Raw genomic sequence first — 24,230 nt, 5'->3', positions numbered from 1 at the left:
ACGGTCAGTAAACATTTACTCTCCCATGTTTCCTAAAGGCCTGAATGATTCCTGGTTGGAATTCAGCAGTGGGACCAGCCACCTTCTTCCTCTCTGATGTAAGTGCTGAGGAGATGTATCACATTTTAGAGGATATCCAGGTTAAACACCCCTGTTTTCACAGGATGATCCTGTCACCCGGAAAAGGTTGAGTGCTACCACATTTAGAGGGGAAATGAGATTTTTGCAAGTATCTGAGAAGCAAGGTTCTGAAACTGGCCCCCTCAATAGATGGCAGGCATCTAAATTTACACAGCCCAATAAATGTACAAATGGGATTGTAGAGCACATCACTTCCAGAGATTTTTTTTTTTTTTTTGGTGGGCAAATGCCTCCTAGTCCTGCCTTCAACCATATATAAGTCATATTTCTCACATGCAAAATCATTTAAGGTGAACTACCTGATTACACAAGAGAGTGTGGAAAAGAGCCTATATAGAAAAGGCCTACAAGAACACAGCAAAATAAGCAGATTTTATTTTAAGGCACAAAGATCTATTTGCATGCTGTAATTTTTGGGGTTTATTATACCTGATCAGACACCAAAGTTCTGACTAACAATATTTTTATTGGGCAACATTATCTTTGCTGACTTTCTGCCCAGCAAAGATCCAGTCAAGGAGCTGACCTTCTCCCAGAGTGGGCTTCTCTGGTAAATAGAGATCCACTTACACGTTCCCAGTAAACTACCTTCTTTACACACTCTCCATGGAAGAAAGCTACTTCCCATCTACATAGCACTCAGATTCCTGACTGGTACTCACTAAATTAAGATGAGCAAGTCATAAGATGCAGTTGTGTAAACATCAAACAAAAAACAAACATTCAAGTGTTTCAAAAATGCTTCAGAGTGAAGTCCCATTTCTCATGTGCCCTGAGTGCAGCTTCACCCCCACAAATAAATTAAACAGCTCCCTAATAGCATTCTGAACTGTGTAATTGCAGGCAAAATACTTGACTTCCACCCACTGCTTCCCATGCTCTCAACACGTGCCACCAGTCATTTCCATTTTGATGTAAAGTTGCTTTTCATTCTACAGGAGGGGTTTATGTTGCTGGTGTTTTGTAATTTAAAAAAAAAAAAACAACTGAAGACACAAAGCATGGACAACATATATTAGATCCAGCCCTGGTACAGACTGTCAAACAACTGTGGATGTGAGGAATTATCAGCTCCATGTAATTTCCTTTTTCACATCTCTCCTCAGCTGTGCCTCAGAACTCATGTTCCCAAAGAGGGTCCAAATACCCCTCCAAATTCAACCACATGCTAGTGGTGCCCAAAAATGAGCAGCAATCCCCTGAACTAGAGGCTGCTTCTGAAACCTGCCCTGAATCCAAGGCACTGAACCCAACAGCATTTTCTACATCAGGCTTGAACAGAGGGTGCTGTGCCCACTGCACTCTTTGACAACTCTTGCCTCCTGCTATTTGAAACACTGCTTAGCCAAAGTGAAGCCTGAATGTCATGAGAAAAAAATAGGACATTTTCCTGGAGTTTTACTTTCTAAGTATTCAGCTGGATATGACAGTAATTATTTAAGTGGTATTTTTAGCCATGTTTGTGACCCTTGGGATTAGATAAAATTTTCCCATTGCAGCAGGTTGGTTTACTGCAAGCAACACACTTGAATGATTTTCCTTTCACCTCCATTACCATTTAAATGCCTCCGTGAGGCACTGCAGTCAGCTCCTCTGCACAGAAGTGGAGGAGCACCACAAATGACTGTGCATTAATAAAGGGGCAGACAGCCCCGCAGTCCCTCCATTACTCTGTCATCAGAGATATCTGCTCTAGGTTGTGCTCGGAGCATTAGCCCATGTAGCCTGATATGAGTTCACGAGGCTGGAATTCAAAACACTAACCAGCTGTGGGAACCCGGGAAGGAGGCTGTCACACTAAATGGTATCCAGATTAGAGCTGTGAGAATTTGGGAAAGCCCGTCTAGCAAGCATGATCTCTCAAGGGGAGGGAGGGAGAGAAACAGTTCCCAAGTTGTTAGACTCCTAAGCCTAAAGGAAACTAGGGCTGTCTCTTTAGATACCGACAGTGCAAGGTTTGACTGGAACTAAATCTGTATCAGTGGATATTTTCCCAGGGGAAGAATTACAGCAAGCTGTTTTATTGAATTAAAATACAGATAACTACCTGTGCAGTGTGGGGCTGGGTGCACATGACTCCCTAAAGGATCTCACTGTGGCAGAACTGAGGGGAATTGTGGTCCAAGGGATGGACCCTCTGTGTCACCTCACACATGAGGGAGTATGTGACATGTCTGACATGCAGGTGCTCAATTTAAAATCCCCACCAACTAAGCAGCCAAATTCAAGAGACGACTACACAGTCAGATATGGAAGGAAGAGAGAAAATGTAAATATTTTATTACTTTTCTACCCTACAACTGATATTCCACATGGCTGTTGGAAAGGGGAACAGGAAATATTTGCCTGTTCCCAGCTCTGATGCCTCAGGTGATGCAATAGGGAGAAATTTCTTTACAACAAAGTGCTGCAAAACTTTTTAAAAGCTATTTCTTTTCCAAGCCTTGCTAAGGTATGGCAGACCCGAGGACAAGTCCCAAAATGATATTTACTTCCCTTTATCAAAGTCTTTCAAAATTCTGAGAAGGTAGGACAAGCGAGAAGACTTTAGACAGGACCACAGGCATCCTGCTTGATTTTCTTGGATGCTGCCACACTAGCCCAGCTCTCCAAAGACAGTGCCATTTCAGGAGGGGAGGGTGCTCAGTGAGCTGTGGGCACATCCATCAGCCCAGGCCAGAAAAGCAATGCCCTGCAGGTGCTGGCTTTGGAGGAACCCATCAGGGCTGGAAGGGGCCTGTTCAAAGACAGAGATGCCTCAGGAAGTGATCCTGCTCTGCAGGATCTTAGTGACCCTGAACACAGGAGCCATGCAGATGGTGTCAGAGCCCTGTAGGACTCTGGGAGCAGGGCACACAGCCTGATTAATGTCACACCTGTAGGGCTTGTGGGAGTGACTAATGACATGTGTCTAGTGTAATTCCCCACTGCAGCTTCCCCTCCTGCACCACAGACAAGTCTAGTCATCTGCTCAACTTTGCTCCAGACTCAGAGGGGAAAAAATCCACAAGTGGTTCTCTTCTGTCAACATGTTAATTGGTCTGATTATGAAAGTAAACAATCACAGGACAACAGGAAAAAATAAAACAAACAAAAGGGGCAAGACACAGATTCTCTACTATGTATAGCACTGAGCCAGCAAACCAAGTGAAGACAAGAACACAACTTTCTTCCTCTTTGTTAATTAAAGTGGTTGGCAGCAGTCAGGAAAATGTTGATGCTCTTTTGTCTTCCAATATATTTTGTTTCTTCAGCAACAACATTAATGACAACAGCCATAATATGACATTTTTGTTGTTGAAAGTTTGCTTTGTAATGAAAGTGGGCACTACAGTCCCATTTTCCTTCACATCAGATAAAACTCCAAACTCTCATTACTAGATGCTTTTTTCTCTACTGGTTTCTCTAGTGTTTTCTGTAACAAAACACTAGAGCAGAAGAAATCGGGGAAGAGAATAGCCATTGAGACTTTTGAAAAATTCTAAGCATGTCCTTCCCAGCTCAGAAGAGCTTCTCTGCAGAAGTGACAGAAACCAAAGTAGCTTAACTCACACACTGCCAACTTCCTAAATGGGGAAGTCCACACTTGCAGGGATCAGGAAGTCCTGGCTGCCATGCCCATTTTTACCTCCAGCCCAGTTGAAATCTTCACTTGGGATACCCACCTGAAATATGGTTTTAGCTGCTTCTTAGGTGCTGTAACACCAGGTCCCAAACACTTCCATATCTTGCATGCTCACACAAAGGAGCCCCTCACGCCATGGGAATCCCCAGACCAACCCAGGGCACCTCTCCAGTCACCCAAGAGACAAAGATGCTGTTTCTTTTATTTTTTCCCTGAAGTTTCTTTCCCCTCTAGGTAAAAACAACACAAGTTCCTGCAGAAACCCATCTGGCAGTCTTCACCCCTGCAAAGTCTTCCCCATCTCCCAGCACAGACAGGCTATGAAAGGATGTGCAGGATTAGGCTGCAAGATTTAACCTGAGGGGAGCTAATGTGACTCATGAAATGAGACATCAATTACTGAGCATGGGAGACAGATTAAGGGAAAAGTGGAAACTGTTTCTTTTCAGTGACTCGTTTAAGCTGTGTTTGATTTAAGAGGTCCTTGACAAGAAATGCACTTAAGGGTTTTAATACTTCAGCCATTCCAAGCTGCAAGTGAATAAACCCAAAGGGCAAAGCACCTTGACCCCTAAACAGCAATCAGCCAAAAACCAGTCAAGATATAACATATCCAGCCCAACATCCCTTTCCCAGATTTCAGCTGGAGTACTACAAAGATTCAGGCTGTCATGATAAAAGATGGCCAAGCAACTCTTCTGGCTTTCTCTGAGCCAGCTGCAATGATCAGCAGCAAAATAGCTCTTCCAGTGACATAGTCAAGACAAGTTCACCTTTCAATCTGAAATCCTGATTTTAGATGGTTTTCAGCTGCCCAGTATTTATTAGAGCAGCCTGCAAAATCTTCAGACATGCATGAAGACCCCATAGACTTAATATTGAATACAAGAAGCTTGTAGGAGTCTGTGAAAAGCACGCAGAGACTTTCTGCCAAATTTGAGAGACAGGAAGGGTCTTCCAAGCAGAACAGATAAGCGGATGGGAATCACTGTCATTTGAAGGCTCCATCCTGCCTCCATCCCCCAGCACCAATATATCTAGAAAGATTCACTGGTTCTACACCTCCCCAGAATGCTTCAAGTGAGATCTAAAAGAAAATGAGTTCTAAAAATACAAGGATGCCTCTGCCTGAAAATATTCACGTACATCAAAAAGAAGGGCCTGACCAGTGTTTAAATAAGTCACTTGAATTTTTAGACACTATTACATAAGGGGGTTTTATTTGTACTGCTGCTTTTGATATTTATTTACTTGTTAGCAAGTCATTTTCATCTGTTCAACATTGCATCTTATATGAGAAACACCAAAAGCTTCAGACCCTTGATGACATTTATCCCCACCAGTGCACAGCAAATTACAGTAAGGGGGAAAAAATCCAAACACAAGGCATTCAAAGCAAACCAGCATGGAAGGCAGAAATGCATCTAGCCCCAAGCAATTATATCTTAATGAATAAACATTGTTCTCCACTGCTACCTCTTACTAAGAGATATCCACAAGGCAGTCAGCACAAGCTTAATTCTTTCCATTCCTGTTCCTTATGGCAGCCTTGTCACTTTTGTTACAGCCTGAGCTCTGCAGTCCTGATATGAGCTGGGTGTACCCAGCACTAATGGGAGCATGGGAGAGTTTCAGCCCAGGAGCAAAATCCTATAAGGTGGGAAGGAGAAAACCTCATCCACAAGATGTGCAAGTATGAGACACTCACTATTCAGTTTGTAACATCCATCAAGCCACACATTTCTGAAAGACCTCATGTGTAAAGAGGGACATATTCAAACCAGTGAGATGCTATAAGAGGGGCAGAGAGGAGAGCAGTGGAGAGAGAGGAAACTGAAGTTCCTGTTAAGTATAAAAGTGCAAGATTTTGTACTTTAACTAGCTCCAAAAGCTATGCTAATGGAAATTCAAATATTGACATTTACCTCCAGTGTGATACCCAAAGATGAGAAACGTTCAACTGGCAATAACCACAGCTTCTCTTTTCTAAACTGACCTTAAAAAAAAAAAATCAATAAAATCGCTAATCTTGTACATACTTTTACTGTTAATCAGTTCAACAGAGGTGTTACTAGAAGCCTTTAGGAGCAGCTTGAAGCTTGTCTCTGGAGATCCTCTGGTGGCTCTGGCAGGTGGAATGCATTAGCTAAGTATTCACCTAATGTTAGGCAGGGAAAGAGGAATTATTTCAAGTAAACAAATGTGGCTTTCTCCTGTAAGACCATCATAAGCTCTAGAGTTCCCACCACCTCCCAGGGCTTTTTCTTTTATTGTGCTAAACCAAGCCTTTATTAGTTGTATAGTGAAAGCTGCTCTGTAAGATGAGTAGGAAATTCTCTTTTCCAGTTAAGGATTGGTAAGCATCACTTGGTGGCAATCCCCCAGCAATATGTAGGTAGATGTAATTAGGGAAATACACACAGCGTTCACTCTCAGGACTGAGCACTACAGGACCAGAGTGTGGAAAAAGACCACTTTATTCTGAAGCAAAGGCACCACAGTGGAGAAAACCTGAGACTCTAACTTAGGATTTCCTTCACGCTCTGCCCAAGCAGCAGCTCCACACACCATTCTTCAGTGAGGTCAACAGCATAGCTACAAGCTTGCCCTCCAGTGAAATAAGTAAAACAATAGTTTAAAAGTCTCCCAGGAAGTTTAAATTCCTGGCATAGCTCATGCACAGTGGCACAGCAAAGAGTTTGCACTGGCACAAATACAAGTTCTGTCCCTATGTAAGTGACAGCAGTGGTTGTGTACTCCAAACTGTCCTCGCTCAGTTCTGTCACTTCTTTACCCAAATGTTCCATCATTCACATGCTCAACAACCAACAGATTCAATAGGTGGAAGGTTAAAATCAAAACAACCCACCAGACAAACTGCAAGATAAGTTTTTCTTTCCAGCTCACTAATGTGCATTAAAAATCAGAGTCAATAAAAATTATTACATTTTTAACAAACATAAGAGGTTATCTCCAGCACTGATCTAATAATTTGAGTGAAATATTTATAACTGCAGTTTCATCACAGCCTCCTGAAGCTGTGTTTTACAAAGGTTTATGCTAAATTAACAATATGATGAATGTTTAAGAACAGTATCCCTAGAACCACTCATGTTGAAGAAATTAACCTATGGATTGAATGTCTCTTTCAGCTGACAATTAATGCAATAATGGAAAGGAGGAAGCATGAGTGCAAAGGGATAGGAAATGGAAGGCCTGATTTCTTTTGCAAAATTAACTTTTGGGGCTGAAATAAAATTCCATTTGTTGGCTTAAATCTGGCTTTTTTCCTATTCAGATAACTTTCTAATCAGTTCAACATGTTAGATGTGTCTCAAACTGGACCTTGCACCTCAAGGGGAAACAAGTGGTCTTGTTCTGTAGGGTATTACCAAGAATATTCCATGCACCCCAGCCTTTTTCTGCTTTTGACCCAAACATACCATTAGTACACAGAAGCAACACTAACAGATAGTGCCAAGTCCTGACAAACTATGTCTAAAATATTTTTCTAATTAGCAAGTAGTGAGGTGTCCAAAACTGAAGTCAGCAAGAAGCCCTTTCAGCGCAGGACAGGGCAGGAATGCAGAGGAGGTGGAAGCAATGTGCAAAACTGTAACTTGAGGCAGACACATTTGCAAAGGAATAGAATCTCACAACATTTTTCTCTGGTGAAGCATTAGAGCACTTGCTTTTAAGTGCATACTTAAATCCAAATAACATTTAAAAGCATTAGAGTGTGTTAAAATGCTTTACTAAGCTGGGCTTGAGAAATAACTTACTTCCATAAGTTACTCTGATACTGGGATATGATAGGAGCTGGAGTTGTCCACACATCCCTGTGTGGACAGGGAAGATGAAGAAAGGCTGAGAGAAGTGGAATTTTGGGAAGCCTGAAAAAGAGAAGGCTTTGGGGTAAAGTGATTGCAACTTTACAGTACCTGAAGGGAGCCTACAAGAAAGATGGAGAGGGACTCTTTACAAGGACAAGGGATGATGGCTTTAAATGGACAGAGGATGGGTTTAGATTGGATATCAGGAAGAAATGTTTTACTCTGAGCATGGTGAGACACCACAAAGGGTTCTGCAGAGCAGCTATGGCTGTCCCATCCCTGGAAGTATTTAAAGCCTAGTTGGATGGAGCTTGGAGCAACCTGGTCTAGGGGAAGGTGATCCTGCTCCAAGCATTCTTCTTCCAATACCAGCTACTAGCCAGGGTAGCTGTGCCCCTGCAGTCACTTCATCTTTAGGGGAAACAAAAAAAGAAAAAACCCAAACCAAAGAACAGAAACTTTCTGTTTTACAGCCTGAAGAGCGGAGGAAAAGCAGGGAGGGATTTGTGCTCAGCAGCGTGGCAGTGAGTCACGCTGCCTCCCAGGGCTGCTCCTTGGGTGGTACAGTTTACACACCACCCCTTGCTTAGTGGATGAGCCTTGAGTCCCCATCCAGCTCCTTGGGAAGGAAACAAACACAGATTTTACATGTGCTTGGTCACATGGCCTGTGTGATGTTATCCAACATGCAATTACCAAGAGGAAATTCTCTAAAGCTGAGCCTGTTTGCTTCCAAAGGGATCCCAGTGGAAAGCATTTCTACTTCCACATTTCCCTACTTTGACTATCTCCTTGACTATTTTTCTTTTTTTTTTTTTGCTTCAGTTTTCCAGGTCCTCTTATAATTTATCCCACCTACTCAGCAAGCTTCAACACAGTCAGTGCTGACTGACCACAGCCACAGAGCAGCTCTATGCTCACGCCAATTACTTCCAACAATATATGGATTAGATTACATACACACTGCCAGAAAAAACTATCTACCTCAGATTTAAGTCATTAAGAATGGCCCTCTAGAGACAATCTCTCCTCAATGTGAAGGCTACAGACAAATGTCAGAATTCTGTCTGGCCCAGGAATGTTTCCTCATAACAAGGCTGGTTTGTGCAATCAATGAGGCTGACAAAATCTCTGATACGCTCTCAGGGCCTCATCCAAGGCACAAGGAAGTTTATGGTAACACTCTCATTGACTAGAGCTCTGTGGGAAACCTTTTTTTTGACCTGACCTATTAAATTTTTGAGATTTGAAATTTTCCCATTCTGACCACCAGAGAAAAATTGAAATCTCAAGTTTTCGTAGCCTGAATATCTACTTGCATCACTCCCACAAAAGAGACAAGATTTAAAATAAAAACCTGATTTAAATATTTTGTTCAAAAGTGAAGGGAAACAATGGAATCTTGAAATAAGAGATCATTTTCAAAATCAATGGCTTCGTATTAAGAAATTAGAATTTTTTCAACAAAACAGACATCAAAAACTTGTTCAACAATTCCGACAGTCTCTCCTGAACTGTAGAGCAGGTCTTTCCTGCATGAGTGAGTTCACCTGGGATATTTTTCTCTTTAAAAATAGAAATCCCTTCTACACAGGGACTCTATTCATCTTCCTAACAGGCATAATTTATGTTCTAGCCACTGAAGAGGGACAGGCTCTCCTTGCACACCAAGAGGTGGAAGCCATTTGATTGCAAGGACAATAAAATCTCCTCACAGGTAATTACAAAATATAAACACCACATCTCTCATTTTAAAATCAATTACACTTCCTTCTGCAAGGTGCTAAGTGCCAAATCATGTCTCAAAACTGCATTTTCCAGCCCCAAAGGTCTTGAACCCCAATGAGGCAAGCCCCATACTCACCTTATAGCCAAAGCCACTGGATGGAGCTGTTAGGAACAGTTGCACAAGCCTCAGCAGCAAGCCCTGCTTAGCCTTCAGGAAACCTGCATTCATATTATCTTTAAGACATTTCCAGTGGGAAAGGCTTTGCAAGCATCAAGGAAGGTTTCTCTCTGTTCACAATATTTGCACAGAGCTCTTGCTCAGCAGGGAACAGACACAGGGACACCCTACAAAGGCCCTGAGAGATAACTGAGGTATTTTGTGGAATATGAGCAACACCAAGAACACACAAACACACAGCTGCATTCCCACACCAATTCCATTTATTGTGAAGGGAAGCTGTCCTGGACCCTCAGAACAGATTAGTATTCAAAAAGGTAAGCAGAGCAGGACAAGGCCCACTCCAGGTGGAGAACAGAGAGGAAATGGAGGAAAAGATCTATCAACCTACTGTAGTGCTAAAAAAACTTGCAGAAAAGCTGGAATTTAAATTTAAAAACCCTGATAACCAATGCTAAGGTGCTCTACTGCACATTAAGCAGCTCCTGCCAAGATCTGAGTCATTGCAATCCATAATTCTTAAGGACAGTATTTTCCCAGACAAAGCATCACTGGTAATAGTAATATAGAGCTGGAGTCCATTATTCTTCCTACACATGTGTGTATATGTATAGCTAGAGAAAAACACTGACAATTCAAGAGCTAATAATAAACCAGGTGACAGCACCTACAAATAAATGGTTCCTCCATGGGAACTCCTGAACTGATATTTTCCAGTTGCTGACTCCCAGGGCCATGTGAACTGTCTCACCTTTAGAACCTGTAGCATGCTTTTCCACAAGACAGAGAGAGAAGAGCACCCAAGGCTTCAGCTCAGTGTCCAGAGAGGAGCAGGCCACATTCAGGGACTCCTGGAGCAGCACAGTGTGCTCAAGTGACACCAGCCATGGGACCTGCGGGATGTGCCACTCCTGGAGCACCTCTGCATTTACCAGGCAGTGAATCCCAGAGCTCCCCAGTGCTGCTGCCTGGGACAGCCAGCATCATAAACTCAGCTTTGTGTTTTTCATAATAACTTCAAGATTAGTGCCTATGTCAGCTCAGTGAGCCATCCACCCAGGTATCTCCCGCTCATATCTCTGGCTCTCAATGAGTTGTCAGGAAATTCAGAATAGCAGTCAGGTCCCTCACTTCTAGTCAGAGCCTGAGGCCGGTTTTGCAGACACTCCTTTACCCTCCCACTTCAAACCTCTCGTTGAGTGGGCCATGTTTTCTGTCACCAGCCACCTTTCCTTGGCTATCACCTCAGCTCCCACAGCAGGCAAACCCAGAAGCTTTCCCAGCACAGGAGCCCTTGCACAATGCTTCCTGGACAAAGTAGCACTTGAGGTCTGTGACTGCCCCAGCCCCTTATCCTCACATCCTTGCACCTATTCACTCTTTCACGTGTATCAGGCCAATTCACTGCCCCCTCACCCAATCACCAGCCAAATGCAAAGCCTCACCTGTTGCCTGAAAGATTTTCAGGTGAAGCAGCAGATGGGGAAAAAAGCTTAATTTGTCTCCAGTTTTTTTGTATTGGTGCCATGCATTACATTTGCTGTTAAAATAAGAAACGAGGGAATCAAAACATGCTCATCTTTCTCCTTCATGGGTTGTGGGGTCCTACAGGGCACAGGAAATGCAGTGCCTCTCCTGAGAATAACTGCATAAAGTCAGCTTGAAGATTCCAGAGAGCAGGATGGGTTCAGCTAAAATTACTAAGACAAACAAAAAGCACCAAGAAAAGCTGACAAACTCCTGAGAGATGCAGGAACTTGCCAACAGGAAAGGCATTTTAATAGAGCTTCACTTATGGGATGGTGTGGAACTCTGACTTCATAGGGACTGCATGGAACTGGCTACAACCTCATCAGTCACCAATAACTCAGAGATACAAAGACTGAAGGGCATAATGTAATGCTGCAGTAAGGGAATGAGTTACACTGGATCCCTCTTGGAAGCTGTGAGCTTCCATACCACAGTGCTTTCTTGTCATTTTTTTAACAGAAACACAGCCTAAAAAAAATGAGGGTTTTGGCATCTTCTGGTACATGTGTAAGAAAAAGTGTCATAGTTCTGCCTCAAGAGTAATGCACCACGACATTATAGAGTGGCTGGATAGATTACACACCTATCAAGACTAAAATAAACCAGAGTTAAAAGCCACCAAGAGGTCTGTCCCACAAAAGATGGAGAGAAAGTTAATGTATGTACCTTATTAAGCAGGTTATCTGATGTTCAAACTATCCCTGAAAGAAGCACTTCCAACTAATGGATAACCTCAACTTTGTCTATACAACAGATGGGGTTTTATTCTCAACCTGCATATTCCCATGCATCAAAGATGGCTGAACTTGAAAGACAATGGATAATAAGTCTATCCACTTCTTAATTAAATTTGGCAATTATATGCCTGTTCCATCATTGGTATTCCTGATTTTTTAGGTTTATTCTGGATTTTGGCAGGGCCAAGCTTGGGGTTTTTGTTAAGGAAAGCCAACTGAAATAACTATATTGTTCTACTGCAGAGAGAATTTCCACACTGCCATCAGAGCTTTATGAATATGTACATACAATACAGCTGCTCATGCCACCAAGAGCATGGAAAAATTTTTTGCCCAACTTTGGAAACCTTCCCCCACCCCACCATGGAAGTGGGAAGTTAAAGTTCCAAATTTGAAAGGCCCTTTTATTCTGTCTTTCTGTCTCCATGTTGGGACTAAGGAGAAAAGGTTAAAGGGTGACAAGAATAAAAAATGAAAAGGAGAAGGAAAAAAAATCAGGAAGGGAACAAAGTTTGAAATCAGAACTCCGAAGTTCTGTCAGCTATTTTTCCAGGTATAAGGAATTCTTTCCTGAGCTTATTTAAAAAGGAAAGGTACTCTGACATCTTAATTTTGAAGGCTTTCCTAGTCTGAATTTGCACTATTAGTACTCTTATGCTTGTTACAATACAATCCATCAAAGGCTCAACAACTATTAATTTATTGACATAAAACCATCCACGAATAAAAATACATGCTATAATAAAAGCCATCTTCTTAGGGTTAAAGTACATCTGACACATGAGCATTGAGCCACTTGTAATGTGTGTTCTTGGTCTCTACCAATTCTGAAAACGCAAGAGGACAGGAAGATTTCTCCTAAAACACATCAGTTCTGCATGAAAAATTGAAAGTGTCAGTGAAAGCACTCTTCATCCCCGAGATAAAAGGGCAATTTGTCTTTTCTGCTCCTTCATTGGACTTGCACTCCAGAGGACTGAGCAATGCAGTGAATTTTGAAATCAGAGAGACCAGAACCTCTAATAGTTTTTAAGGCTAAACTCACTTTTTTTTTGGCAGGAACATAAGATAGCCCATTTCTGATGATTAATGATCAAAAGAAAGTCAGCTAAAGAAAAAATATTAAAGTGCAAAGTCTATGGACTTACAGAGTAACTTCTCCTGACATGCTGGAGGAAAAAGGAAGTCAGTTCAAGCCACTGAACTCTCTGGATTGCACAGGCCTGTGACAACGACCTGAATCTCATCTTTGGCTTCAAACGGACACCAGAATCATGATGAAATAATGTATTCAACACTGACATTCTTGAGAGGGCATTTGAGGCTAAGGCCAAAATTCACAGGTATTGAAGATATAGAGAATTAACTAGGATTAAAAATATCCTGGGTTTTGTGTGTACAACTGTTCCTCTAACATCCAAGCAGCAGACAGGCATAAATGCATGCACTTGCTCCTTCTCTGCTGCTGGGAATTCTGCCAACATGTAGGATTAAACCACACATGCATATCGTTCCCAGATGTGCAATCAGGAGAACATCCTAGAGTATCACCTCCACAGCTTGCCCCAGGAATCAAAGCTGTTCTCTATCCCACCCACCACTAATATCTTCTCATGATTCATCAGCCAGCAATAAACTGAAACGCTGCACAAACTCAGCCTTGATTTATTTCATTTAGTGGGTTCTGTGACTGCAAGACCTGCCTCTAATTTACCATATTTTAAACCAACTACCCCAAAGCAGCACATGTTTCCCAGGCTCCAGCCACACTGTCTGGGGCCATCCATTCCCTGCAGGAATTTCCACTGGGAAAAGGAAGGCAGAGGGATGCAGCTGGGAGGTGTCAGCCCATGCCTGACCCTGGGTCAGCAGCAAGAGCCCAGGAGGTGCTGGAATCCCTCCTAGCCTTCTGGAGGATTTCCACAGCTCTGCATTTCTGCAGTGGGACTTTCCTCACCCCGGCAGCCCCATCCCAAAGAGCATCCCTGGTATGGCCTGAGAACAACACACCAATGTGATTTCAATTAGGACAATAACAAATTCATGGAGGTTCAGCCCTCACCATCTGTCCAAAGGGAGCAAGGCTCTGGTTTGGGGCTTGGGGGTTTCCCCCCCCGCCCCTTCCCCATTCTCATTTCTTATGAATCATTTGACAAAGCCATCCACATAACAGATTTAAAGGGGTTTATGGCAAAAAAAAACAAAAGAGAAAATGAAGGCAGTTCCACTACTAATTGCCACCACATTGGAGCATTACATAGTTTATCATTTAACATGTACATAATTTAGCATAATTCAACATTCAAGCACATTAAACAAAGACAGAAAAACAATAGTGAAAGCTTATTAATAAGACTGATTCTGCCTTTCCCAAGGAGTAATGTCTGTCTAAAATCACAGTGCCACTAAAACTTCAGTTTCAGAAGCTTAGGTGCACTTTGCACTGGAAGACAAAAAGGGGCTCAATCTATCTGAACCAGAATAACAAACAGGAGGAATTCTATAGGTTACTACATCACTGTCTCAAAATCTTCCTGTACCCATACATAGAGGCAGTAAATTAAGATTTTAAAGCCATTTGAATCCTGAGGGAGCCTGCCAAATACTTGCCTTGTGCTGCCACTTTCCAGGGTGAAAGGTCAGGCATGGGTCTGCCCCAAAAACCAGCGCCTAACACCATGGATATTTCACATATGGCAACTTCCACAACCGCACACAACTGAGTTAACTGGGACAGTTTGTGGCTCTGGGCCCTCACCCAGAGAATTGCATGTTCAAACCTCACTTCTGTCCCATGAAGGGAAGAAAATGAAGTGCCACAAACCAGGACACAGTAGGGAGTCCCAGGGCACAATTACAGTGAGGGATGGAGGGAAGTGCTAAGATAGGAAGGCACATCCAAGGTAATCCCAAACACCTGGCCCCAGGTGTGTTTTGAGATGCATTGCAGTGCCTGGCCCATTACAGAAACATGTGGGAAAGGAGGGGGAGGGTGGCGGAGAAGAACAGAGAAGAAAGATCTTTCTTCCAAGGTACTGAAACAATTAATTAGAGCAGATTTAATCATTTCACTCATGTTGAAGGGAGTAAATTCATGCTAAACTTGCCAGGCTGAGGATAATGGAACAAGTCATGGGAAGGAAGATGTTACTGAGCTAAAGAGCAATGAAGGAGAAAGAAGCAAAATTCCTTGCTTTGTTTTAAGATACTCTGTAAGGTTATGTCATCACACTGAAATGTAGGTATGAACAATCTAGTCAGAGCATGGATTTCCCACACAGATCTTTTCTAGCTTTGTCTCAGTTAATACAAAAGAATTATATTTCAACATCATTTTTAAAAAATACGGTGATTTTCTATATTAAGAAACAGCTTTATTATTCTAAAAACTAACACTTCTCTACATGTCAGCCAAAACTCACTGTTTATTTCCCTTCACCACTCAATGCCTGCAGCCTAGAAGGCACCTTTGCACACTGACATGGCTGTCTAGAAAGCGGGAATGTACCAGGCAGCAGAGCTCTTATAAATTATCTGCCATCTGCAGGAAAGTAAACGGTCATCACCCTTGCATTTTCATCACCCAAAATGATGGTTGCACACAATCACAAATGGAGACAGACTAAGAGATGAAGAAGCAGAGGGGAGTAGTAATCAATTCTTCCACCCACAAATAACTAAGACACAGGAGGCTTGACCCCACCTTGTAGTGATACCATTCAGTGCAAATATAAGCAACAAGAACCAATTAGAAAACATCGAAAAAGTATTGAAAAGTACTCCAATGAAATGAGCTTTAGCATGGTCTTTGTGTGAGTCACAGCTGAGTGCAAACTGGTTTTGAAAACCTGTTTCTAGACCCGTATTTCAGCAATATTTAGTAAGTCAGGGAAATCCATTCAAACTCAACTCCAAAATCCATCTCCCTGACAACACAGCACAGGTGAATCATCCTGTTCTGGATAACTGTGGGACCAAGTGCCACAAGAGCTACAAATCCATAGTTTAGGAACATTCTTGCCTTGATTGCTCCTGGTCAGTGTAGAAGGAGAGGAGTGAAGGATGAAACTATAGCCTGTCCAACCATATTTGTCCACATAAATCACTGAAGTGGGCCAGACCTCCCCAGGAAAAGGTATCTCAAACTTAATTTAACTCTCCATTTGTTGTAATAGGAAGGTCTCACCTCAAATGCCATTCACCAGTGCAGTTATTCCTCTCTTATTCACCTTAATGACTTCTGAAGGTAACTTTGGATTTTTGAAAAGCCTGCAGCCATAGTAATAAGAAAATATGTTCCTAGAAACCTAATTCAGAGTGCTACCTTCAAGCTTTCTAACAAAATATTTCTCCACAGCACTCTGAGCACACTGAGTTGTCACAGCATACATCATAGCTGGCCACAATACATAAAGCATCATCACACAATTCCAGAAAGTTTCAACCCAAACAAAGTAAAACCACACCTCATCAGAAGGCTTCAGGCATACTGCCCATACAGACTAACATCACTCCACCTCAGGAAGCTGCAAGAATCTGCCCTTCTTCTTCTTTAGCCCAACCTTTTCTACCCTCACGTTCATGCATGGCAGCTGTGTGCCCTCTGTTCCCTTCTGGGGTTGCTCAGTGCACCTGGGCACTCCATGGCTCCTTACCTTCAACACTGCTCACCTGTCCTGCACAGCTGTAGCCCATCAGGGATGGGGCTGGGCCACAGCTCCACTCCCAGTCACCACAAACTCTGTGCCTACATTGAATATTAACCAGGAGAGACTGACTTGAAAATTAGAGAAAAAAAATGTAATTTTTTAAAATAACTTTGTGTACTGAAGTCAATGCGAACTTTATCACCAATTTAGAGAAAGCTGAATTCCATGTTTGGATTGTATCTAAAGATACAGATCAGAGTTCAATGATATTTCTTGGTTTGACTACTGACAACTTTTTATCAGATGTTTCTTATTATTCATGGTATCTACTGTCTACAAATATCTTTTGCAATGAAAAAAATTTGCATAAATTTGAGGATGCTTCAATCCATGGCACCACTTGAACAACAGCTACTTATGAAAGCCTAAGGAAGGATTTGTTTCACTACATTTTTTTTGTCAAATAATGAAATTCTGATGCATGAAAAAAATCCCCAAATTTAAATTTGTGTCACATTTTTCAGAAGGTGCAGAAGTTTGACCACCTCCTGGAGTGCTCTTAAATATAGCTAGCCATGATGAGAGGTCAGGTCTAATATTGTGGAACAAGGACAATTTCATATCTTTCCAAAATACTATTTTAATTTCTTATGGGCAAAGTCAGCAGCACTAAAACATGCAGTCTATAGGATCACTGTCTAATTTTACTAAAGGAGCTTTAAGTGCTTCAAAAATCATTATGCAAACAATTTAAGCCTTCTGGGCTTAAATATAGTGGCATTTGGATTGGTCTGAGAAGTTACATGATGCATCTTCCTTCTGATAAGGCCAGAAATCAATTTTCTTCAGCAAAATATTTTTGCACCTGTTTTAAACTGACAGAGCACACAGGTATATGAAGACATGACACAGAACTGCTTTCTTTTCAGATCTTCTTCAAAATATTCCAAGAGTTCACACAAGTTCACTGAAAGACATGAATGAAGTTTTAGGGCAATACTGATTTTCTTTAAGGCTATTCACACCACTGCCACCCTTCACTAAACCATAATGTTGTTAAAAAAAAAATCAGATTGTCTGAAAATGTATAGAATTTGTTATGTGGGAAAATGTTTCAAATGACACTCAGAGACTGGCTTTTAAGCTTGCCTGACACTCAGAAGCTTCTGGCATAAAATTGAACATAAGTTTTTCAAAGGAACATGAGCAGTCAATACTCAGCAGTTTCTGAAAAACAAGCCAGTTTGAGCCTTTCTGAAAGTCTGTCCTTGGTTATGGAAACTTTGTAAGATCAGTTCTGAGAAGGGAGACTCCTCACCACTCACAAAATTCTGCTGCTGGACCACATCAGGACTTGGCAAGAACAGCCTATATTCTTCACTGTCAGCTTCAACCAGGACTAAATGGAGACAAGCCTTTCAGTCAAGGTAAATGTTGGATTTTTAATATTTAATAAAAACACCCCATTCCTACAAATCCATTAGCTAATAAAAAACAGCTCAGATTTCAGAGTTAGAAGATAAAGTAGAGGAGTTTAAACTTTAAAGGGGATAATGCTGTAAATTATTACATTCAGGATTTATATCCTTAGCTGGTGCAAACTGGCACAAGTTCAGCAGGGCCCTGTTGATCAACATCAGCACAGGATCTGGCCTAACCTGTTCAGCACCCACAAACACACACACCCCTGTGGTGCTGGCCCCAGAGTACCTAAGGTTTGCTTTCAGCAGAGACTAGACAAAGAGATGGACAATCCATAAATTATAAAGAACAATACAGAAGTTTTTCTTTCTTTTGTATGGACTCCAAAAATCTATTTTCCTTTTCTTGTACTTTGGCTATTTTTTCTCGTGGAGGCTTTGGGACAGCGGCAGTGGAAACTGAAGCTGTCTGGTTAATCTGAGGTCAAATTTTGTGTAGGCAGCTGCAATCCAAGCTTCCCCACCCTGCCCTACCACTAGACTGAACTCTGACCTGCTGGGACCACCCCCTCCCTCACTCCTGCAACAGCCCAAGCCACGTTTCTACCGAGTGAGCACAGCCAGTCAGCTAAAATGCCAAAAGATCTATGTGTGAAAATAACACGTGTACACTGTCAGGTCTCTGTGACTCTCTCGCTTGGAAAACACCCAAGACCACCAAATGCATTTGGCAGTCTGGAATCTACTGATGAACCAAGGCACTCAGTGCCTGCACTCTGTCCTTGGGAATGAGTTAGGTTTTTGTACTGAGGCAGTGGATTATGGGGAAAAAACCCAACACACACACACACACACACACAAAGCCACCCCACAACCTCAAGCATCTAGAGCAAGGCTCCCAATTCACCTAAATCTATGACATCTGCCAAAATAGTAAGCTCCCATATTCACATCTGCCATATTCACAGCAGACTGCTGGGTGGTGAGCACTTCTGAAGTCAAGCCACTGATTCAGGGGCCTGAATATGGATTTAAAATTTGAATGTCCTAGGCTGTCTAAGTGATCATTCTGTATTGCCCCAATACACAGACACGGCCTTCAGGAACTTGGAAAATCCCACCCTAGAAACTTACAGTAAATTGTGGCTTCTGAGCATTTAGATTACATACATGTCTTTAACTCTTTAGCTCGTGACCCAGGACAGCCTCACTGACTCCGACGCTGCAGCACTGCACAGAGAACGTCAGCTGTGGGGAGCCGAGCCCCTGAACGGCCAAGCCAGAGGAAGGGCAGCAGGAAGTTTGACCATCCTGATTTTCCAGGTGGGAGACTGAAGCACAAGGAAGCAAAGGAGGGGCAGGAAAGATGTAAGTGATATGCTCAAGGCCACCCAGGAAGGCTGCTGCAGTGAGTGCAGGAATCCCCATTTCTCACTCCACCCCGCTCCCTCCTCTCTGCACACACAGCCTCCATCTCAGAGCTGTGGCAGAGCATCTATGGGTCAGTGCTACTGTGGATGGTGGTCACCCAGAGGAGACCATGGCTTCACAGGTGCAGAAGGGTCCAAATCAGCTTGCAGCTCTTGAATCCATCCAGCAGAGAAAGGAGCAGTGTGTAAATGAGTGCTCACATCCTGCTCCTTAGGCTCTAGGAGACAGAGCTGGCAACAGAGTCCTCAGTAAGGACCACACTGAAAAATCGCAGGGAAGGGTGGTCACTGGGAGTTTCCTGATCAACATCACCTGCTGCAGACACAGGAGGAAAGGAGGCAGCCTGAATAAGCACTTTAAAAAGCCAGTTCTGATGATTTCAGAGAAAGGAGAACAGCATAGGCCAACATGAAGACAGTGCAGCTCAGAGACAGAGAATGAAGGATTTAAGTGCAGCTGGGCAGATGACTTCTTGCACTGCTTTTGTGCAAGTCACCCCAACCTGTTCTCCTTCACTGCTTTTAAACTATAAATGCCTTGAGGCAAGGATTGTGACCACATCTGTCTTCATTTCATACTCAGCTCTGGACAATCACCACACTTGAGTTTGAACCCTGTTACCATTCAGATAAAAGTATATAATACATGTTTGGAAGATTTTTAAGCCCATAACAGCTTTTGTAGCTTTTAATCCCTAAACATATGTTAAAGAGTCAACCACAAGATCAGGCAGACTGGGAGGGAGAAGAGTCACTGAAATACTTGCCAACTTGTGTTTCCTAAAACCCCCCAATTAAGAAAGACATTTGTCCCCGAGTGGCAGGGGAGAGCCCAAGGATCAGCTGTCCCCTGGCACACACAGGTGGAGGCAGCACAAAGGGCAGCTCCCCAGGCTCTGCTGTGGAAGCACTCACTGCAGCACACACAGGCCCGAGCTCTGGCTGTGTGTCTGTACAAGGGAGCCCCAGCCGCTGTGGCATTCAGGCATCACTACTACAGGGTTTTACAAACCACAGGAAAAGAGCTGCCTTGGAACTGGAAACGAGGCCCAGGATCCTAATCCAGGGACATCCAATCAGTTTTCAGGTAATATCTGCAGTGCCACGGAGAGCCCAGCTGTTTGACAGAGCTCCCTGTCTCTGACAGGCAGGGAAGGATATCCTTCTAGAACACTCAGACCAGTAAAGCCAAGATTAGCATAGTCTGGCTTCTAGAGAACACAGAACATGACATCCACCACAAGGCTTTGGTCTACACAGCGCAGACTGCACTTGTGAGAACAAGATATTGCACCCATCCCAGCATTTGTGCTCAGAGTAACACAAAGTGAGCTTTGAAGTTTTGAAGCAAACCCACCAACTGTCCCCACAGATTATAAAATACTGTTAGGCCACAGGCTGGACTTGCTGATCATCAAGCTCTTTTCCAACCTAGTTGAGCCTGTGATTCCGGAACACATCCAGGCTTGCTTCAGCGTCGTATAGTCTGGCACCTTCTCTCACAGGTTTTGGACCACAGGCATTGGGATCTATTCAGTGCAGAGCACATCTCCCCAGCAGCACACACAGCAACAGGGGCTCAGCTCTGACCCACTGATGCTGCACCAGATTAACCACCAACAAAGTCAACATAGCTTGGGAATTACTGAGAATTAATTGCCCTGTTGGATGGGAGCATTTTAGTAAGAAATAATCACCATGAGCAAACAGATAACAGTGAAAAGCAAACTATAGAATGATTCCTGTGGTCAGAGAAGAATGGCAATATGCATAAAACTGAAAATGTAAAATCAAAATCACAGCACTTAAGTCTTGCCTGAACAATTATGAAAATAGTTTTCACCAAAAGGTGGTCTTTGGGCAACAACAGAGTTCTGTTCATAAAACAGAACATAGTTCTCCCTCAGAGAAACAGGTTCTAAATGGATGTTTCCTCCAGAAACAGAAATTTCAATTATTTTTGTATTTTTTTTCTTCAAAAATAAAAGAACCACAAAGTCATTAAGAGTTTGAAACCAGAAGATGAACACCGAAACACAAATTTTTCATTTTACCAAGATCAAATGTCAGGTTGCTTGAATTTTGGCTTTACTAACATTTCAAGTTTTTGTTCCAACTTACTGGCAAGGCATCCTAAGAAAATAAACCTCTTACAGGAGGCAAGCTTATCACCTACACTCATAGGAGAAACAGAGAGTAACTATCACTCCTTATAAAAGTGTCAGCTGGTTCAAAACTTGTCAATAAGCACAAGATCCCCACACACATCTTTCCCCCATGTAGTTGACCCAAATTCTGAACAAAACCAAAGTCAAAAGGAAATAAATTATTAGTTAATTAATTAATAATGGCCTCAAAATTTCCCCAGCAGCAGTTTGTCAATATTAGCCTCTTAAATAACAGCTAGTCCCACAAAAAGCAAGATAAGGAGAAATTCTGACTTTCTACTGATGCCACAGTAGTGAAGAAGGCAGAAAACAATTCAAAAAACCAAAAATGTAAAAATCTCAGCATCAAACTCCATGCTTACACTTCAGCCAAGGAGAAGGGAGGGTATATTGCTGCCCAGCAATCCATGGTTTCACTGAATTCTGTAAACACAGACAGAAAAAATCTCTATTTCAAAAATCCTTAGGTACAGTACCTATGTGCAGCAGGACACAACAGCACTCCTGAGACTTTCAGTCCAAGATTTTCACAGACTGTAATGAAAACCAAAAGTTTCTTCCATTGCCCAGATCAAGAGACATTCCTTTAACCCACTGGCAAGCAACAGACTGAGGAGACATTCACAATGATGAATCAATTCTTTTTCCAGGCAGTTTAATGGGATTATAGGAGCGCCATGCAAGCTCCTGGAACATCGGGGTCCTCTTTGTGCCTGTTTACCCGTGAGAAGTTTGTAAAGGTTTGAGGTAAAAACAGACACATGAGCAATTCTAACTGCTGAACAGAAGAGTTACCTCTGCATTTTCAAGCTGGATGGAAGTTCCAGCCCAGGAAAGAAACACCAAATATTAGTACATGCCACCACTTGATCTGAGTTAACACAACTGGCATGGCATTATGTTGCTTTCTCTCAGGCCAGGAAAAGAGTTTTCTCTCATGTCCCATTAATCTTTGTGGAAAGCCCAGTCTAGAGGTGACAAGGACAAGAATGAGTAACAGTCAGTTGCATGAAGCAGAGCCTCCAGCCAAAATCTGCTTGCTTAGAGACAGATGGCAAATACAGCCAGTGCTCAGAAACTACAGCTGCGTGCCTCAGCTCTCTCAGATCTATGTGTGCGATCATTAAAGATTTTCAAATTATCTAATAGACCAGAGTCTCCTGGAGATTTGGGTTCCCAGTCTCTTGTTTCCTTTACAGAGGGCCACGTTGAACTTACCCAGAACAAAGTCAAAAGAAAACAATTCTCAGGCTTTTCCATTTAAAAGTGTTATGCATGCACAAACACTCTGAGTGGGTTTAATTTTGTCCTCTGAGTGCCATTTTGCTTACTCTGCATGAGCAGGAATAGTTGGGAACAAATCACAGCAGGAAGATTGAGGAGTTCTCTCTGCACCTCTCCAGCCTGGACACCACAGGTGGGATCACCCTCCTCCTCTTACTCTGGAGAACAGCTCCAGCCTTCCTGGGTGCCATGGGCATGCTTGGCACAGGAACATCTACCTGCCTGCACATTTGGAGAGCTCCACAGAGCCTCTGGACTTGCTCAGCCTGCTGCACACACAGAGTTATTGCTGGGCAGGTCCTGCTCAGCCCAGGTCCTGTTTAACCAACACCTTATGGCCAAGAACATGTCCACGGGCAGGGCTCACAGGGCTCTCAGTAACTGCACTGAGGCTGAGAAAACATTTATCTTGTGCTTCTTCAGTGGTGGAAAGGATGTCTCTCGCAGGCTCTCCTAAATATCACAAATATCTCCTATTTTGCTCTATTAACATATTTTCTTCCTTACACAAATGCAAGTTCTTCAGTGATAAAAGCTTGACCAGCATCCAGTTCCCAAGGCTGAGGAATCCCACCACAGCTCTTTGTTGCACCCAAGCTGGCAAAAACCTGGCAGTACACCAGGATAAGACTGAACACATCCTGTTAAATTCATTGAGCATCTTAGGAGGAAATACCGCTCTAAAAGAAAGAGCTCTGCTCTCTCAGGGTGGGAAGTACCCATTCTGACAGTGTTTAATGACAAAATCTTTAATTCTTTCATTTCAGTTGTATACTCCTGACTTCCTATTTCAAGATATTCTTTCAATAAATCCAAGCAAATGCAGGCTTTGGCTGCTAGCTGCACTGAAAAAAGCAAAATTACTTTATTACTTTATGCAATAAGGAGCTTCAGCACTCCTGAATCAATATTTTTCTGAAATATATGTAGCAAGAGTTTAAAAATATTTATTTGGAGAAAGATGTTTGTATGTTTAAAGTTCATATTACCCATGGTATGAAAATCACATTTCCAAAGGTAGAGATACCTGTGCTTTCATTTCTTACTACTCATTAGATCTATGAGGGTTGTTTGTTTGTTTGTTTGTTTAAGTGTACAAAATTCTCATGAGGGCTGTTGAAAGTATGTTTCTAAAATGGCTTATGACCCCAACTCCCCTAAAAGACCACCAAAAAAGCTTGCTTCAGAACACATTCCCTATAAAATACTACAAATATATGCAAATTATGGAGGGAGTTTCTCTTGTTACCCGATTTGTGACCACGATTGACTCTCTTAAATTACTGGTATCCAGGCCATAAGCCAAATTTTCCAGGCAGAAACGAATCTGAAAACAAACAGTGCAAAAAGAAATGGTTGGATACCTGGGCAGTCAGTTAAAACAAAAATGAGTGCTCAAATGCCAATGTCTGGCTGTGCAAAGGTCCTGCCATCTTCTAGCCTGACAACAGAACAAACTCAGAGATATTTTTATATACATGACCACAAACAGAGAAGGTCAGCATG

At 42.5% G+C, this 24,230-nt stretch overlaps 1 long non-coding RNA gene across 1 annotated transcript in view; it reads right to left on the bottom strand.

The window, feature by feature from the left end:
* Positions 1-24,230, bottom strand: part of LOC146768011 (uncharacterized) — a 124,396-nt gene that overhangs the window by 79,156 nt on the left and 21,010 nt on the right. The window contains exon 1 of the long non-coding RNA XR_014954438.1: positions 16,239-24,230. This exon is cut by the window's right edge and continues 21,010 nt beyond it. This is a non-coding gene — a long non-coding RNA (uncharacterized LOC146768011). The remainder of the gene's footprint in view (positions 1-16,238) is intronic.

Source organism: Lonchura striata, chromosome 3, assembly GCF_050655825.1.
Source record: "Lonchura striata isolate lonStrDom1 chromosome 3, ASM5065582v1, whole genome shotgun sequence".
Lineage (NCBI taxonomy): Eukaryota > Metazoa > Chordata > Aves > Passeriformes > Estrildidae > Lonchura > Lonchura striata.
The sequence above is the reverse complement of the archived record's forward strand: the minus strand, read 5'-3'. Positions and strand labels throughout refer to the sequence as shown.